Source organism: Lycorma delicatula, chromosome 8 (genome assembly GCF_047948215.1).
Source record: "Lycorma delicatula isolate Av1 chromosome 8, ASM4794821v1, whole genome shotgun sequence".
NCBI classification, from domain to species: Eukaryota; Metazoa; Arthropoda; class Insecta; order Hemiptera; family Fulgoridae; genus Lycorma; species Lycorma delicatula.
Window position 1 is genome coordinate 97,260,915 of NC_134462.1, and position 19,668 is coordinate 97,280,582.

General features: G+C 33.1%; 1 protein-coding gene across 2 annotated transcripts in view; it reads left to right on the forward strand.

Moving 5' to 3' along the window:
* LOC142329562 (E3 ubiquitin-protein ligase MYCBP2-like) overlaps positions 1-19,668 on the forward strand; it is a 482,039-nt gene that overhangs the window by 93,425 nt on the left and 368,946 nt on the right. The gene's annotated exons all lie outside the window — the stretch shown is intronic.

The following is a 19,668-nucleotide window of genomic DNA, read 5'->3' on the forward strand; positions in this document are numbered from 1 at the left end:
ATCTTACACAACTGAGATCAGGTGAGAGTTAATTTACATGCAGTTACAACATGAGTTACCGTGTGGTTTATATGAAACAATATTTGTATTTTTGCCGGCCTCCGTGGCGCGAGTGGTAACGTCTCGGTTTTTCATCCGGAGGTCCCGGGTTCGAATCCCGGTCAAGTATGGAATTTTCACACACGCTATAAATCATTCATCTCATCCTCTGAAGAATGCCTAACGGTGGATCCGGAGGTTAAAATATATATATATATATTTGTATTTTAGAACATTATTAAATTAAAATTGGCTCTTAAACAACGTTGTGTATGCGACCTTGACCAAAAACTGAACAGTATCGGTAAATTCAAAAATATTTCAAAAAATGCACTTACCTTTGTTTTACAGAAATCAAAAAAATAGGTGGTTGTCGTTTGATTTATTTAAAAAATGGTGTAATGAAAAATTTGAACACAGCGATGAAAGGATTTTAGCTAATAAAAATTTACCTCGAAAAGCGATTTTATTTGTCGGCAATGCTGCAATGCATCCAAAAAATTTAGCAAGTGTTGATATTTGTGTGAAATGTTTTTCGCCTGGTGTTACAAGGCTATTGAAATCACAACAAACCAAGGTATTTTAGCAGATTTTAAACGATATTTTCGCCGGTTGTTTATGCGCTGTCTTTTAGATTAATGTCACGCATCTAAAACTAACATATTTATTAAAACTGATAGATATGAGAAAAGGTTATTTACTGGAGAGCCGAATCGCGGGAGAAAATAACTGAAGATAATGTCGAAAAATCATGGAAAAAACCGTTCGACAAAGCGTTTGCCGTAATTCTACGAAAGATACAATCATTTCGGAAAGACATTCCACCGTTATTGAGCTGGTAAGGCAGATTGTCCGGGAGCGAATACATTGAGGAAAATGAAGTTCAGAATTGTTTAGTAGCTGTTTATGAAGGGCAGGAATTCATTGATGAAGAAACAATCGCTTCCGTGTTGGAAGCAGAAATACCAGAAGGTAAACACGGGGATGAATATGTTGCAGACGATAAGGGTAACACCTGAAGAGACTTTCAGTACTTTAAAAGTAAAAAAATCTGTACTACGTTAATTAGTTTATTTTGCATTAAAATGCCAGGCTTTATAAGATTTATAAATTACGCAGTAAATTTTCTCTAATGCCGTGTTATTATCACTGCAAGTATCGTTACGGTTCGTCGAACAAAGCGATTAAGTCGACGCCCAGTGATGAAAAGTTAATTAAACTTTGGCGTGACATTGCGGCAAAAAAACTGCTAAAAATCAAAACCAGAAAAATGTTCTGTTTTTACAAAATATATTAAATTCCTACTGTAAATATTTTTTAATTAAATCGCTTAAATAAAAGTTTTTCAGACGAAATAATGTTGTTTTTGAATAAAATAACTCTTTTTCCTTATTATTCAGCAAGCCCGGCTTATCCGAAATCGGTCGCCCCACTATTTTGGATAATCGGGATTGTACCTGCACCGAGGTTATCAAATCCCATGAAATTCGACGGCTACTTGTCAGAAGTAATTAATTTGTACTGGTTTTTATTCGTTACATTTTCAACGAAAGAATTCAATAAGGTGTTGTGTTAAATCACATGAAAACAAAGTGACGTGAACATAAAATAACGGTCATTTTATGTTACATCTTACCACTCGTTCAACACGGGTGGTAAGGGTGGTAAATGTATTATCATTTAAAATGTTACAAGCCATCAAGACTGTACCTAATATGTTAGGTGCCGATTTCGTAAGAAAATCGATGAAAACGAATGCGATTATACTCATCGGCTAAAACGTAAATTATTCAATTAATTAAATAAACGTATAGCTCGATCCGGTCTAAAAGCTCATAAATAAATCTGTTGCGAAACAAAACTTGTTTTTTTTACTCGCTTAACGGTAAATCTATTACTGAAACTGTTATTGTATCGTTTATAATATTTTAATTTTATTTTTCGTGTTATTTTCTGTCCTTCATATTTCAACGAACTAAAACGTTTTTTATTTAATTCTTAGTAGGGATTTTTTTAAAATAAATAATTCACAACCAAAAGAGAGAACAACGATGGAGATGCATCAAGTCAAGAATTCAAGAAAGAACAACGAAGGAGACGCATTACAGCACAGAAAAAAGGAGAAGAAAGTGAGATTGAGAGAGAGAATATTTAACATGTTGAGAGGCGAAGCGGAAGTAAAGAAACGATATGGTAATCGAATCTGAAGTAAGGGAAAGGTGCGGAGATACGATTGGCCGTGAACATCGCTCCACTTGTTATGTACGGCGAGAGCGGTTCAGGAGAAGAAATGATTGAATTTGTTCAGTTCGGACCGAAACAGATTTTTTTAATGTTACGTAATAACTAAAATTAAACACGGATTTATGAATTAGTATGATATTTTTCAACATATCTGTATGCAGATGGCGTTTATTTTATCGAAACATGGACGATAAGAATCCTAGAAAGACGAATTTTGGAAAAATTTCATTAATTTGAGGACGTGCTGATTTCATTTTCGTAAAACGGTGACAAATAGTAATCGATAAATAATTTAAAGAACTTTACATCTGCATATTTAAAACATACCTCGAACGAATGGAATTTTTGTAGATTTTAAATCTTTAATTATGTTTTTTAAGATATTAGCAACAAAAAAGCTGACAACACAGTTGTAGGACTACAACGGTGAATTGCTTCTGATCCACGGCTTACACACACGAAACTTAAGTTAAAATATTTATCATTTTATTTAAATATAATATTTTTTCCTTTATTTAATTCAATAATTCTAACCAAAGCGCGCGTGCGTACAGTATTTAATTCGCGCGGGTGTGGCGGTACCAACGGCGACGGTCGGCACTAACTAAACTAATTTTTTTTTTGTCTTCAGTCATTTGACTGGTTTGATGCAGCTCTTCAAGATTCCCTATCTAGTACTAGTCGTTTTCATTAGTTTTACTAAACTAATGTAATTTCACAATTTACATAGAAGTTTCACTTGTAGAGTCGGCTGACTGGAGTAGCCGTGAGGCTTAACGCTACAGGTACCGCGTCAACCGGGCGATCGAGTTCGAGACTCAGTCAGACCGAGTTACTTTTTTACATTTTAAATATTATTAATTTATTTAATTCTACGTTCACCTGTGACATCACAACATAGTAGTTTAGAGCACATTTTGGGGTGGGGTGCGATCCTGCAGAAACTTTTTTTTGCAAATATTGTTATTTTTTAATAGATAACAAATGTGCGTATGAAAAATATGATTTTAATTAGGGGAAATCTTGAAATACCTTGCTCTACACCCTTATCTTCTTGACCTTTGAGTTGAAAATTTAATATTTGTGTTTAAATTTAATTTTTGTGAAGTTGAAAATTTAATGCCACCAGTGCCTCATATCATAGAAGTAATCTGAGAACTAATATAAGTAATATTGATATGGATATGAATAATGTTTGGAGGATATAGGTGACGGAGAGAATATGTTCAGATAAAATGAATAGTAAAAAACAAAAGTAGTGGCAAATTATCATTGAAGTAGATTGTTTTTTTTTTTTAACAAAAACCAAAAAAAGACGATTGCAAATGGCCGTTACATTGGTTTTTGCATGGTCATTACTGTTTTGTGATACCTCAAAACGAAATGTCTCAAAAACTGTTACGACGATTTTTAACAAATGTTTATCGAGTCTATTTTTATCTAGAATATTAGAGTATAAATTTATATATATATATATATATATATGCGCACATATTGTTAAAAATTTGTAGAAAATTTTCGCAAAATTGATATAAAAAAAATCTTTGTTTTAGTTGAGACTAAACAAAGTTGTAAGTAAATTAAGTTCTTAAACTTAAGTGAGCGACTGACGTAGGAATAATGATGGAAGGCCTTAATATTATTATAATGTCGAATTAACATGATAATCCGTTTAACGAAAAAGCTGCTGACACAGTTCCGATACTTTCCCGTCTATTTACAAACTTCCTCATTCAAAAAATTATAATACTGAATTTTACAGTAATAAAGACGATCATTTTGTAAGAGGAAAAGAAAAAAATATTGACCACACCGTTGTTACCTCCTTAATTTAAAAACACACCCTCTCCATTGATACTGAAATACGAGTATTATTCCACTGGATTTAAGAAAGGCTAGGTTTCCTTTAAATCGCAATATCATTTTAAGGATTTTTTTTATATTAATATTTTTAAAACCGTTCCTTTTTAGATCGATATGTTTGCAGATGAGCACAAATACACATCTCAAATATTTTCGTATCGCAAGGTTTACAAATATTTTTTATGCTATTTATACATATAAGGTATTTAATTTTAATAGCTTTAGGCGATTTTCTCGTAAACTACGCACAATATAATTAAAATTACCGAAAAAAAAGTTAATGAGATTGAAGGAGGACACCTTATGATGACCTTGAATTTGACCTTGACCGTTATTTCAAGGTTAACACGATTTTTCCAAATGGAAGGACCTTCTTTGACCCCACCAATGAAAAGAGCAAACAATTTTATGTTGATATATGTGATTGCACATATAATTGTGGACCACTTTGTTTAGCCTCCGGAAGCACCGTTAAGTATTCCTTCAGAGGATGAGATGAATGATTTGTAGCGTGTGTAAAAATGCCATGCCTGACCGGCAAGGTCATAAGGCTAACCATCAGAGATAGTGTTATACGGGTGATAATTTTCATCCGGTAATGAAAATTACACATATTGTGTGTTTTACGGAGATACGAGTTACGTTTTTGAAGGTCGTACAATATTGGAATATTTATATTCCAGGCCATTTATCTCGCACACTATGGGAAATAACATAAAAATGACTTTACACTATCGTATAACTCCACCCCTTATGGTTAGCCGTATGGTCTTCAAAAAAGGTCCAAGGTCATATGTGTGTGTAGCGTCCACATATTTGGATGTAAAATTTTGTGTTCTTTTCATTGTGGGTCAAAAATAGGTCGTTCCATTTTAAAAAATTATGTTGACCTTGAAACCTCCCAGTCAAGTTCAAGGTTAAATCCAAGGTTACCATGAGGTAACCTCCTACAATCTGAGTAACATTTTTAAGGTCTTTTTTGTATTTTGCGTAGTTTACGAGAAAATCGTCTGGGGGCGATTAAAATCAAACATTGTATAATGACACGGTCTTAAAAGATTAGTATATGACGTTGCTATTAGACTGTATCTGGATCGAGATATCAGTACTGAATCTCCAACCGACCGGGCCGATCCTATGTGCAGTTATCGTACTATGTGCTACAATGGTGTAAAAAATGAACATATAAAATTATTTTAAAAACTACCCTTTTCGTTCTTCGGATCCAAGAAAGGGTTGCGCTATTCTCTTATATCAGTCTTTTTATGTGTTTATCCTTCAAAATGTTAAAAAATTTTTAATTCTAAACGTTGAAGTTAATTTTTTTAAATTTATGAACAGGGAAGAGGTAAGGGTAGTATATCAATTTTCTTTTTACATTATTACTAAATAATCTATTAAACTATTCTAGTAAACTTATCACTGAAGCGCATCTTTTCACCTTCTAGTATTCTAAAAACGTTCCCTGGTGAAAATTTCACTAAAATACATCTGTTACCAGTTAGTACCAGAACTGCCCTAACCCCTTCATGGATTTTAATAAATACTGAGTAGCATCGATTACCCCCGCATACTTGAGTCACTGTACCAAAATCTATTACGATTGCCTGCTTACTCCATTGATATTAAGCAATGTGTAGAAGCCGTCATACAACATGCACAATTCACCCATTCATTCATATAGAATCTTATCCTAATTTTTTTGTTGCATTTTTTTACTCAAGAGATCAAGTTCAAAATTGAAAAAACTGAATACCTAAAATTTTGACCCATCACAATACTTAACCTTACAGTTCTCTATACTACGTATAATAGTAGGTAAAATTAAAATCGGTATACAGAATTGTTAAAAGAGTATTTACGAAAACTCACATACATGGAACGCTTAAGAGAAATGTCTGATCAGAAAGTACTTACATTTCTTTTTTAAAAAAACCAAGTCTCGAAATAATTATAATTTTAGCCATCCAAATTACATAAAATATCCTCTTTCAGGATACAGTACGTTTCTCCAGAAGTAGAAGGAAAACGTTAAAATTTGTCATTAATTGCATTATGTGTGTGTGTGTGTGTGTGTGTGTGTGTGTGTGTGTGTGTGTGTGTGTGTGTGTGTTTGTGTGTGTGTGTGTGTACGCACGCGAGTACACACGCATATGTTTATGCGAGTACACGCGTGTGTGTGTATGTTAAATGCAGACATAGTTATATTTATTTTATTCTGTTCAATATTCGTCCGATTTAGCTATCGATCGACACGGGTCGGTCGTTTACCAGTAAAGGTTACGGGATGTTTATCGGTTACTGTAGAATGTCTAGAGTAGGTCTAGTGTTCTAGTCGTAGTTTAAGTACAAGTACAAGGACGGTCGTTGATACAGTTATAGGTTCGGTTTATTTCTTGGCGTAGACCCCCCATGGACCATTGGGCTAACATCCAACAGCCGACGACTGCACCGCATTCTTCTCATTCATAACTCTTTTTTAGTGCTGCTGCACTATAAATATTATAAATAATTCGACAACGTGTAACATTTTTGTAAAGTATTTACGGTGTATAAACCGTAAAATTTTATTTATTCTCTATTTCTTCGAATTGTTCCCACCCTTTTAAAGTTATCTTATTTTAAATACCAAATTAAAAAATCTACAAAAAGGAAAAGCATCTGTAGATAGTACAAAAGTAACTGCTATGGTTGTGAATACTCGAAAGATAAACGGTTTAACACAGATATTGTTTGTGACATATCTTAATGAGGGCGAACAAAGTGTAAATCGTAATCGGGCTTGCGGCCTGTTCTGTCGTATAGTAGTTGTTGAATCCTTAAAGTAAAAAGAACATTTTTGTTGTACATTGCTCACAATATTCTGTACCTTTTCCCACAGTGAAAATATTATGCAATGAGATACCCAAAAGAAAAAAAAACAGAATTATTTATTTTTTAAAATTTAAGATATGCACTAAGATATTTAAATAATATGCACTTGTCCCGACTCTCAGCCTATTCTCACTCTGGTCATTGGAAAGCAGTCGTGGAACAAACTTTTCCGCGATGCGTCTCATGTTCAAATTTTCAGTTAGGATGCTTTGTCATGAACTCTCAGAAAATTTCAGTTATCTTCTCCAATTGTCGATTGTTCTACCACGATCAAACATGAAGGCACCGCGTCCAGAACAAACGAAAATGTTTTTGTTTTGTTCTGGACGTTGAGGGGCGATCCGAATGGGGTTCAACTTCAAGTGACATTTGTCCACTTCTGAACATTACATTCGTAAATTTTTCCTCGCTTAGTACTTCCTTCCCATAAGCTTCCCGAAGCATTGAAACTATTTCTGCCGCTGTTTTTTTTTTTAACAGGAAAGAGTATTTGAAGTTGTTGCGTTGCTCCTTAAATTTTGTCATCCCAAAATCGCCAGGAGCGTTGAGAGGGGCTTAAGAAAACAATCCCTCTGTCCGATGCAATGGTTTCTCATGAACACTATTTGGCCAGGTGAGCTGTAAGAATGTCTAGTAAACGAACCTAGCAGGAGATGGCAGCATTGTCAACCTACTTACCTACAGAAAATACTATTGTTTTTTTTGGGTACCCCCACGTTATTCACGTAGTAAAACCGAAGGAATTTTATATAATACCTCCGCGTGTGGCTTGTCAGTCTTATACAGATATTGTCGTATAATAAAAGAAGAAGAAAAATTTGTATAACTTTCCCGGTGAATCGATCTTAATTTTCATTTAAATAATGGGAATATATTCAACCAAACAGTAATAATAACATAAAAATTAATCGGTCGGTTAATCGAATACAAATTAAGTAAAATGTATCGAAAGTTCATACGACAAATAATTTTGAACCGTACTTGAAATCTTTCTTTTTCTTTTCTTTCATTTTCAGGCGACCAAAAATTGAAGCCAATACACTTTTTAAATGGCTGTTTTTTATGGTAATCGGGAGATGCCGGGTCTATATGGACACATTTCTTTCAAATCATACCGAAATAGAAAAATCTGGGTGATCATGAATACCCGGACAAAATAAACTCGCATCGGGACCGTTCTTCATGAATAATTAAAAATCCAGACTGGCGATTGATTTTTTAAAATCGATTTAAAAGAATCTTTGATAAGCGATATTCATGACATGTTTAAACGTATCGACACGGATTTGCCGGGTCTCGGGTTGTTTGGAATATCCGAAAGTCGATTTTATGACGAGAGAGGCATTAGTTTTACAACTTGTGATGAGCTTGTTGCAACCATTTGAACCGTTAATTTCAAACGGTTCAGGAAAGACAGCGTAATCGGTTGCCTGTCACATGTACCGTTCGACATTACATCTCATCTGCAAATGCTACGATTCTGAGAAGCGGCTTTTATACTTTCCTTAATTAAAGAGTCTACTTATGTCTTTCTCTGCGCATTTTTATAAAAGTATTGTTTTAATATTTACATTATTTAATTTTTTCTATTTGTTATTTTTAAGCACCCTAACTGTTTATACAGTTAGGGTGCTTACGCTGACCGTTCGGTCGCTTATTTTCTAATATTATTTTACTTACCACCTCGTTTTTTTCTCGATTCATCGAATTTAGAACGCTGGTGTCCTAGATAGACTAAAAAAACTTAGTTTTATTAATACAAAATACTTTTTCATATTTTAACATGGGTTTTATACGGACAAGTGAGCAACGATATCTAATTTCTATCGAGATAACACTACGTTAACTTTATTAGAACGATATTAGAATGCAAATATACAATTTACAAATGCGAGTTATTCAAATGATTCATCATTATGCAATAATAACGTGATGTTACAATAAACCTTACGTTGCTAAATATGTAATAATACGTAAATAATCAATAAGTAATTTCCAAATTTAATTATTAAAAGTCCTGTTATTATTTCTGCTTGAAAATTAACTGGGTTACAAAATAAAATAAAAAAATATTAAGTTTTTATGTTTACACACGCCTGTGTGTTTGAATTAACGCATTACCTTATATCTTTATAATTTTTTTTTTTTTGTTGTACGGAATGTACTGGATTTGTCGGTCCAGCTGGGCATGCGAGCGTATAGTAACAAGTACGCATGCTCAGACAAGCATCTTCACGATTTGGCTGACAAATCGTGAAGATGCTTGTCAGCACATAATATAGCATTTAATATAGAGCTACACCCTGTACGGGTGTAGGTCTATATTTAAAAGTATCTATGAAAATGTTTATGTTAATTTCTTCGATCGTATTTCCCTGTTTGTGTAACGAAAACCGTTTTTTGGCTGTTTTGGCTGTATTTTTCTGTGGACCCTTTTAATCCCTTGATTTTGATTTTTATTGACCGTATGCTGCCGTTATAGATTTTTGTTTGTGAAAATTTATAGCCGTATATTCTACAGCTTCTCCGATAAATTGTATAGCGATTTCTAATTTATTCGCTCGTGTTTCCTCTGTCGTTTGACCGAAAAAAATTCGGATTAAGAAGTCATCTCTCCCTCGGCGGAAAATTTAGATTTGCAAGGTATAAGGTAAGTATCAGTGCTATTGAATGAATAGAGATATAGATAGATCTTATCTTATACTGCGATAAGTAAATCAAAAATCTTTTGATACGGAGATTTACGGGTGAATTCTTTAAACGTTGTAAGAAAGAAAAGGTGATATGTTTTATCTGGTAATGATACGTTCAGACCGGTATTGTACTTGTAGTTTAGGGAATGATTTATAGCTTTTGAATCTCGCGATCGACTCAGCAGTATCAGTACTACTTTTTTACAGTTGAAAAAGTCAACCGTGGAGATAGTGATGCACATACGGAACGAAGATGATCGTGGAGTACATTATGATACGCCCCTTTGGTAGTCGATCAACTGATAATTGAAGAAATCCTTTCTTCTTTTCTTGTGTAATTCAGACAGTAGTTATAAAGAAATTTCCCTACCGCTATGATTTGAAGGAGATAAGATTGGATTAGTTGAATCGATAGATGCCTAACGGCCGGTGGAAACGCGATGCTCTTCGACCACTTCTCCTCGAATAAGTCGGGAAGACCGCGTGCCGTAGGAGTCATCTGGTTTACGCAAGTATTCAACGTATCGATTCTACAAAATTTAACTTCTGCAAATTTAAATGGTAGAGTAGCCACGGTGTAGCAGTAATCTCCGAGATCATAGCGACTGGATTACGGTTGATGTTGCGTACTAATTCCTCGTAAATATTATCCCCGGTAAAGGTATTTTTAATACCAGATAGATATAAACAAAATAGATGGACAAAAAAAAAAAACATATAGATATAAAAAAAAATGTAGGAACTTTTATAATTAACAGAAAAATTCCCTTGGTTACAAAAAAAGCTGACAACACAGTTGTAGGACTTTTCTGTCAAACGGATAAAGCCGCATTCCGGGAAGTCCAACAACTGTCGGTTGTTTTTGATGCACGGCTTACACACATAACTTTATTTAAAGTATTTATCATTTTATTGAAATATAATATTTTTTTGTTTATTTAATTCAATGATACTAACTAAAGCGCGCACGATACCGTATTTAATTCGCGCGAGTGTGGCTGTATAAGCGGTGACGGCCGGCACTATCTAAACTTATGTAATTTCATAACTTACGTAGAACAAAATAAGCTTATAATATTCATTTATTTAATTCTACCGCTCGCCTTTGACATCGCAACAGAGCAAATAGTTTAGAGCATTTTTTGAGGTGGAGTGGGATTTTGCAAAAAAAAGATTTTTGTACAAATATTGTTATCTTTTTTAACAAATGTGCCTAAGAAAAAAATGACCTTTATTAGGCGAAATCTCGAGATAAATCTCGAGAAATCTCGAGAGGGTAACCTTGCTATACAGTCACACACTCGTAACCTTTTAAGTCGAAAATTTAATGGCAGCAATGCCCCATATATAGGTCAAATTTGGTCCAGTAGTTCTGGAGATATAAGGTGATTTAGAGGCCCACACCGAACACACACACGTACATATTAACATCCGAAAAATTTCCATCCAGTTTTTTAAGTTCGTTAGGTATCAGAACGTCAAGATTCGGTGAAAACCGCGAATACCTAAATTGAACTGATTATAATACTTTCCCTCCTAGAGCTGTAGCTCTGCTATACTGCTCTCTAGACGGGAAAGTAAAAATTTCCTGCTTTACGAGTATGTCCTGTCATTTTTTCAGGAAGTTTGTTTTTCAAAAAAGAATCTTTGGGATTAAAAGATTGTTTCACTTAGAAGGGCAAAACTCAGTTTCAAATATTAGAAAATGAATATATTATTGTTATGAATAGAATTATATAAATAAATATATTATAAATGTGCTCGTATATTATATATTAAATGTATATTATATTAATAAATTAATATTATTTGTTACAAATTTTATGAGCTTTAGTTTTGTCGTTTGAATTTTCTTTTAAATTAACCAAAAAAAGTACAAGGAAATAATTCATCTCTGTTTATTATTATTATTTGGTTTTTTGTTCGGTATTTTTATTCTCTGTTTATTATTTTTATTATTGAGAAAATTAAAGTATTCCAATAACGATTTCCTTCTGGTATTGTCGCCTACGAACAAAAATAAATAACTCATTCGGATCAGGTTTTTTTTTTTAATTAACGCCTAGGAATGTTTTTAAATACATACGGACAAGACTTTGTTTTTAATAACAATGTTTTTTTTGCGTCAGTTAACTTTTCATTAATCACAAAGTCCGTCAGATGTTCATCGATCGAATTGAATTTCGGAGGAGTAAAAAAAAGGGACGGCTTCGATATACCAAATTATTTTACTCACCTCCAAAAGCAGTGAGACCCTTTGAAAAAGAACTGCTATATTATCTCAATGTTTCATTTTGATAATTTAAGTCGGCCCTGGGCGGATAAGGATCCCAAAAATCTTGGCACCGCAGAATCTTATCTTTTAAAGTTGAACGCTTTCTTTGGCACTCCTAGAAATAAACATACGTTAAAAAGATCGGTTCGAATGTACAAATATTAATTTTTTTTTTGTTAATTATAATCATCTTGAGGCTCTGGGAATAGGTTCCCGAACCTCTTTAAGCTACCGTGTATTTTACTTGTCCTCGAAGGTAGACGTATAAAAAAAAAGAATGAATTCAAATAACGAAATAGGTATTTCACTTTTTGTTAGTAGAACACCTCGGTGACAAAGGAGTACGAAATATATGATTCTATTGAAATATTTTCTGCCGTATAAGGGTCTCGGTAAGTAACAGAGGAAGGGGACGTGTTAATACTTCCGGACGAGGATGTTTAACCTTTTGAAAGCATTTTTTGTTTACTTATCAAAAAAATTAGAAGACGATTTTAAAAAGAACGGTTTCATTCAATATTTTTTACTTAAATGAGGGATCTAGGAAGATTAGAAGATCGATCCCCCCCCTTTATACTCCCGCCTCGATCGTACTTTATGCGCTTTATTTTTTATTTATTTCATTTTTTCTTTTTTAGAGCTTGGTAGCATAACTACATAAGCTTGAAGCTTGGCGTGGGAATGAAAATGGAATTTTTTAGCGTATGAGAAATGCCTTGCCTGACCGGGATTTGAACCCAGGGCCTCAGGATGAAAGGCCGAGGCGCTACCACTCCACCTCGGAGATAGGTTTTTAATTTTTTTGTATGACGTATTGTTTAACTTTATTTTATTTTTACTTTGACGGTGTCGTTATGTGTATCTTTTACTTTTGTTTTCTTTTACGTAGAGCGCTGCTTGCAAAATTCGTTTGTGAATCTTTTTAACTATTTCTTTGGTAGAATAAATAATAATTGTTTAAAAATATATATACTTTTCATGCTCTGTTCTTTTTCAGACGATATCAATGTCCGAGAAAAAACAATCTTTTTCTTGGTTATTCGTACATTAAAAACAGAGTTAATCGGGAGTTTACATTGGTAAGAATACTGGAGTCTTCACTCTTTTTGTAAACCGGTGCTGATCCGTTTGTAGATCTGAAGAATTACGTAGGAGTTTGATTGACATATGAAATTGTTTTCTTGCGATATGATCTTATTATCGGATAATGATATTACTCGACTTGAGCGGATGTTGATCGGGCCCTACCAGCGTTTACTTCTAGCAGCAGTAAATATTATTAAACAAAATTCTAAGAACCTAATGCTGTCTTTAAGAAATTTTATATTGTTATAAATCTCTTAATAAAAAACTGACAGCACAGTTGTAGGACTTTACTATCACGCGGCTTATTTCTGATGCACGGCTTACACACCCAACTTAATTTAAAATACGTATCATTTTATTTAAATATAATATTTTTTGTTTATTTAATTCAGTGATTCTAACTAAAGCGCGTGCGCATATCCTATTTCATTCGCTCGAATGTGGCGGTACTAGGGCCACTTTAAATACGTTTTTACACTTTATATATTATTCATTTATTTAATTCTATCGCTCACTTGTGACGTCACAACATAGAAGACGACTGCAATAGCTGTACGTCAGTGCTACACTAGCGCTCCTTGTGATGACAGGAAGTACTATTGAGTCAGAATATCTACTTAGGCGCTAGTATTTAGATAATTTTTTTGGAGTGAGGTGGAATTTTACAAACGGTTTTTTTGCAAATATTCTTTAATTGTTACTAAATGTGCCTAAGAAAAATAAGACCTTATTAAGGTGAAATCTCGAGATACTGAAGGTGACTTTATTGTACAGCCTTACTCCCTTGACCTTTTAGGTTGAAAATTTAATGTCATCAATGCCCCATATATAGACGTAATATGACCAAGTTTGGTCAAAATCAACCCAGTAGTTCTGGAGATATAAGGAGTGAAATACCAAACACATACAAGTATATACGAACATCCGGAAAATTTCCATCCGGTTTTTTATGTTTTTGGGTTCCTTAAGTGTCAAAAGGTCAAGATCCGGATAAAACCACATATGCCCAAATTGGACCGATTACAATACTTACCTTCTAAAGCTGTAGCTCTGCTACAGCGCTGGACGGGAAAGTAAAAATTATGTTTTCGAGAAATGTCGTTTCAAATTTTGAACTTTATTTATTCTTAAAAATCAGCTCAGGATTTAATTTAAGAATACTTTTCAAAAATTGTTTCTTGAATCCTGAGCCAATTAATTATGTAATTTTTTTTTTTGACCGGGTGGAAAACATTTCCCCGTTCATAAAATTGTTCTATAAATGTTGTCAATTTGCTATTGTAATTTAATGTGCATTTTTGTTTGTTTTGCACATAAGAGTAAATAAATAAAAAACACCTTCAGTGGGCTAATCCCCTAAAATATAATATTTATTCATAATAAAGAATAACTTCCCTTGTTAACTATCATCCAAATCGGAATTCTGCCGTGATGAACTGGTACAAATGGAAGAAGTGATAAGATATGAATTATTATTTTCTGCCCTTCATTGTCACTCTTAATATTCGTAGTTGACGCATTTCGGAGCACCTCCACTCTCAAAACTAATTTTAACAATGAGTCTTCTTCTGCTGGGATCGTCGAATAACTAGCGACGTTAACTCTCCATCCAAAACTATCATGACATCTTTGCTTTGTCCCTCCCGCTCTAAAGATTATTCAGTTTCTTGAATCTAATTCTTCTTTATTTGTGATTTTTTTAATTTAACAATTTTAGATTTTTAAACATTACATTGGATTGCGTGTTTATTTGTACATTATATCCTGTCCTTTTAATTTTAGCTTGAATATTTCCATGTTTTTTTAGAATCCTTATTATTCTAATATATGTAGGGTAAAGTTCAGTTTTATTTGGATAGATTTCAATAAATATTAATTTTTGACATTTAATTTTATGCGGATTATTTTATGTCTGGCATCCCCTTTAATTGTGGTAAATGAGACCCTGAAATCTGAAAAAACGGTTGATTGTTAATCGCCAATATTTTACCTATTTGAGCGATTTAAAGAGTATGTAACTTATTTGAAATTAATTTTTTTTATTAATTACTTAGACTTAAGGTGAGTTAAATCGGAAAATCTGTATAACTTAAATAAAAATCATAATTAAAATAAAGATTTTATCTTTATGTAAACGTTTTTATGCAACTAGAAAATTTCTTTATTTTTTATTTGTACATCTCTCTTTTCCGTAGCCATTGTCTTTAGTGTAATACCAACGATAGGATGGATATTTATGTACAAATTTGTAAAACATTTTTTCCAGAAGATGTTTTAACATAAAATATTTTTTACAAATAATTAATGTCGAGATACACCTGTAAAAGCGCGCACGCGCACACCCCTGACCTCTCGTCTCCTCGTGACCTTTGTCCTCTACGAGTATTCATTTGTACCCAGATTTAGAAATACGGGTCTATATGTAAAGCAATAAAAAATTTATATTTGACCTATTAATGTTCCTGCACTTTAGTTTCGTTTGGTTGCACCCAGCTGCATGCTCTCTTCTCCCTCTCCCTCAATCTCTCTCTCACTGTGTGTGTTTGTGGGGGGAGTTACTGTAGGATAGATTTACAATATTATATTGGTATTTTTATGGCGATTAATTTCTTCACAATGTATGATTATGCACGTATGTTAGCAAATTAGAATAATTATGCTTTTTATCGCAGTTGTTCATGTTCAATTTGATGGAAAATAAACTACCTTTAATACGTGCTTTCTCCAAACGGGTATACGACAATTTTTTTTCAAAAGACTTTGTACCGGGTGTACGCTTGCGAGGATGAATGATCCGGTCACACGTAACCTGTCACACTTCATAGACTTGTGATATGACATAATAATCGATCGTTTGTTTTTTATTATTACGATGGATGGTTATTAAAATTGATTTAGCCTATCACGACGATGTGTTTATGATTCAGTTCTTTCATTTGCGTCACCGTTTAACGTGCGTACGTTTTAACGTTAAACGTTAACATCGTAAAGTAGTAATTACATTATTATATTAATTTACAGGAACAGAATTTTTATTTTCTGCAAGTTAACCGCTGTAATCTGTGAACTTAGCGTTCTAACACGAAGATGATTAGTTACTTTTCTGAAAAATATTTTATTTATACAGCTATATCTGCTTATTTATACACAAGTACGTACTTTAAAATAAATTCCTGTTAAACCGAAAGGCTCTAGCACCGAAAGGAATTTAGAGGACTTTATGAAGGGGAATATTGCCCGGAGTACAAAGCACATACACACTTAGTCTCCCCGTATCAGCCCTAGTCAATTATTTCTCATTGATCTGAAGGACCGGAACGCAAATAGAAAATCCGTCCATAAATAAAATAAAACAAATAAAATTTATAACCGCCACTAAACAAATAATAACCCGCCAGATAAAATAGAAAGACCCAGCAGCAAGGGACATTTGTCCAGGTTCTGCAATTAGTAGGGAGAAAACAAACTCCCGCTATTCTTGCGTTCTGTTCTGTACTTTAAAGAGAAACCTTGTTTAAATGTTGTGGAAAGATCTACTTTTTCTCCCATAAACAAAGTAAGCATGATGTGTAATTCGCAATCGGATTATGAGAGGCAGATGTTACTTATATATCCAAAGAATTATCAAAATTCCTTTTTTTAATTCGTTTCAAAAAGGGTATTTGTTAAATTTAAAAAGAAACCGGATTTGAAATATTTGTAACGTTGAAAATTCCACGGGAAATAATTATTTCCCGTGGAATTTCCAACGTAGGTGTAATTACACCTACGGGGTAGAATACAGTATGAGCAAGAAAAAAGATATATAAAAAACTCTACAAAGGTACTTGAATGTGTTCGCATCCACTTATGATTCATTTTAATAACGTGTACAACTTTTTAAAAACTCGTCTGTTTTAACTTTATATCTTTTCGTCAAAATATTTTCAGAAGGTTCTGCTAGTTTGGAATTTCTCGGGCACTATTTGCACCTCTTGTTCGCTTAAAAAAAATACATTAAAAGAAGATTGAGATGGAACTCCCAGCTCAAAATTAAAATAATAATAATAAATAAATAATACTCATAAATGAGAAAATGATAGCGGACTATCTTTTTTTTAATTATAGTGGTCATCGCCCCCAGATATATTTTATTCCGTCAGGTATTCATGAATTCATTACGATCGAATCTGTTATTACGAGTTTTTTACACGAATACTTTACAAACATGAGAACTGTCCGCAGTATGGGTGCGGACAGTTCATGCGTTTGTTCACAATCGATCAAAAGCGTGAACGGACAAACATTTCTAAGCATGGTTTTGGGTCTGTTTCAAAATAAACGAGAGGAAGCTTTACACCAATTTATATCACTTGATGAAAAGGATACAACACTACCGACCTGAACTTAAGGAACAGTCAAACCGTTCTGTCGGCTGGGTGAGCTTTTGGGACGCCACCAAAGAACACTGGTATCCAAGATCTAGTATTCAAATCCGTATAAAAGTAATTGCCTTTACTAGAATTTAAATGAAAGATGAAATGAAATGAAGATGATTTAAATGAAATGATTTTTATTTACTAGTAATTAAATGAATCCTAGTTTCTGATGCGAGTTAAATTATTCATATCGATAAAATATAAACTGTCTCTTTAATCACAGATTAATTTTATAGCTTAAGTTTATCGGTTCATTTACTTTATTACATTATTTGTACTTAATAATTTGTGTTAAATATGTTCTCCGGATGTTGTTAAAATTTTTACACTGACAGTTTTATTTTAAACTTCTGCGATTATATATTTATTGTTAGAAGGGTGAAAGTTATTGTTTGTTTTATTTTATTTATTTACTTTTTTGAATTTTATTTTAAAACTAAGATAATATTATAAATAACATAGACAGAAGTTAGAGGTTTAGTTTTAGGTTCTTGTACCTCAGGACCGTTTTGATTACTTTTCGGTTCTTTCTATTCTATGTAGATCTGTGACTTTTTTTTTTCGTTTTTGCAATAACCTTAGTGTGGGAGACAAAGCGAGACGGATATGTTATAAATATACAAGAGTGTAAAAAAGACGGAAAACAAAGATATGCGTTTAAATTTAGCATAGCGGGACGAAACGGTCGACGCAGACCGTGTATATCGTACGCGCCGGTGTCGGTACGCTCGGTTCAGTGGCGTTTGAAAATTTCTTTCTCTCTTCGCTCGAAGACATCCTCTTTATTTTTTTACCGTCTCTTTCACTTTTAGCTCTTCAAATATAACTTTTTTCTTTCGCTTTTTTTTTTTTTTTACTCTTCCTTCGTACTCATTAATCTAATACAGAGTTATTTTCGCGTTGCGCTTGTAATGTCGGCTGGCCCTGATTAAACACATTCCCGACCGGCTTGGCTGTTATTTGCTTTTACTGTCCGACCGACGCAGTTAAAATTTTTAAGTACTAACTATATATTTTTTTATTTTACTTTTACATTTACACTGACGTACCTCGTTCCATTATTTTAGAATTCTCCAGTCGTTTTTATTTACATACATTAGCGTTTACTCTCGAATAATCAAGCTATTTGCCATCTTCCTCGTGACACTCAATTTCCCTCACATTTCTAATTTTCTCCTAGCTCTCCCTTTTTTCCCCCCAAACCTGATTTTTTCCGATACAGTTTCTTGTAAAAAAAAAAAAACAAGGAATACGATAAAAAATTAATAATTTGGTACTTTTTTATTCATAAAAATTATAAATTTGGGGACAAAGCTCCTCTCGTATATTAGAAAAGGGGAATTCATTCCAAAAGTCAGAAATCTAAAAAAAAGGATAAAAATTAAAAATGTAGGTAACGCTCTCAGATACTTACTATTTCCAGACACCATATTGCCATATTATCTTTCGTTAGTTATTTGAAGGTGGCTCTCATCACGGTGGAAAGATATTTCTAAATGTAAAAAAGAAAGTCTATTTTACCCCTTTTTTAGTTTTAATTTCAACCAAATTTCGTCATGCTGATTATTGATAGCATGATGTTGTTGAAATATATATAATTTCCTATTGAACATAATAAAATCAGCGTACGGTTGAGTAGTGTGTAGTTTGTATTAGCGGGAAGGTGTGAGGCTCATATACATTGCTTTTTTTTTTTTTTAATTGATTTTACGTCCAGAAATCAGTCTAATAATTCTTAGAATAGTGATTGTTCAATTTTTATCGGGTGGAACGTAAAATGAAAAGATTTTAAATTGTAGGCAGGTGGAGTGCCATACAATCGTGGGTTCACCAGAATTGAACGTTTTTAGAAAAATGTCTGTCAATTTTAAAAACGAAAGTAATTTAAGGTGAACGGGAATCTCTTTTAAATGTATATTAAACTTAGAGTTCTCACGGGTATAAATTTATGCAACTGACCTTTAAAATGAATTATTAATATTTATTATTTTTAACGACTTTTTTCTTAACTCGGTAAGCAAAGATTTAGCAATCTTAACAGAAAATAACTTTTTTATCAGATTCTTTATAGCTTTTTATAAATACTTTTATAGGAGAGTTATAGCTCTAAAAGGGAAAGTATTGTAATTGGTTCAATTTGGGCACGGATCTCGACGTTTTGACATCTAAGGAACCC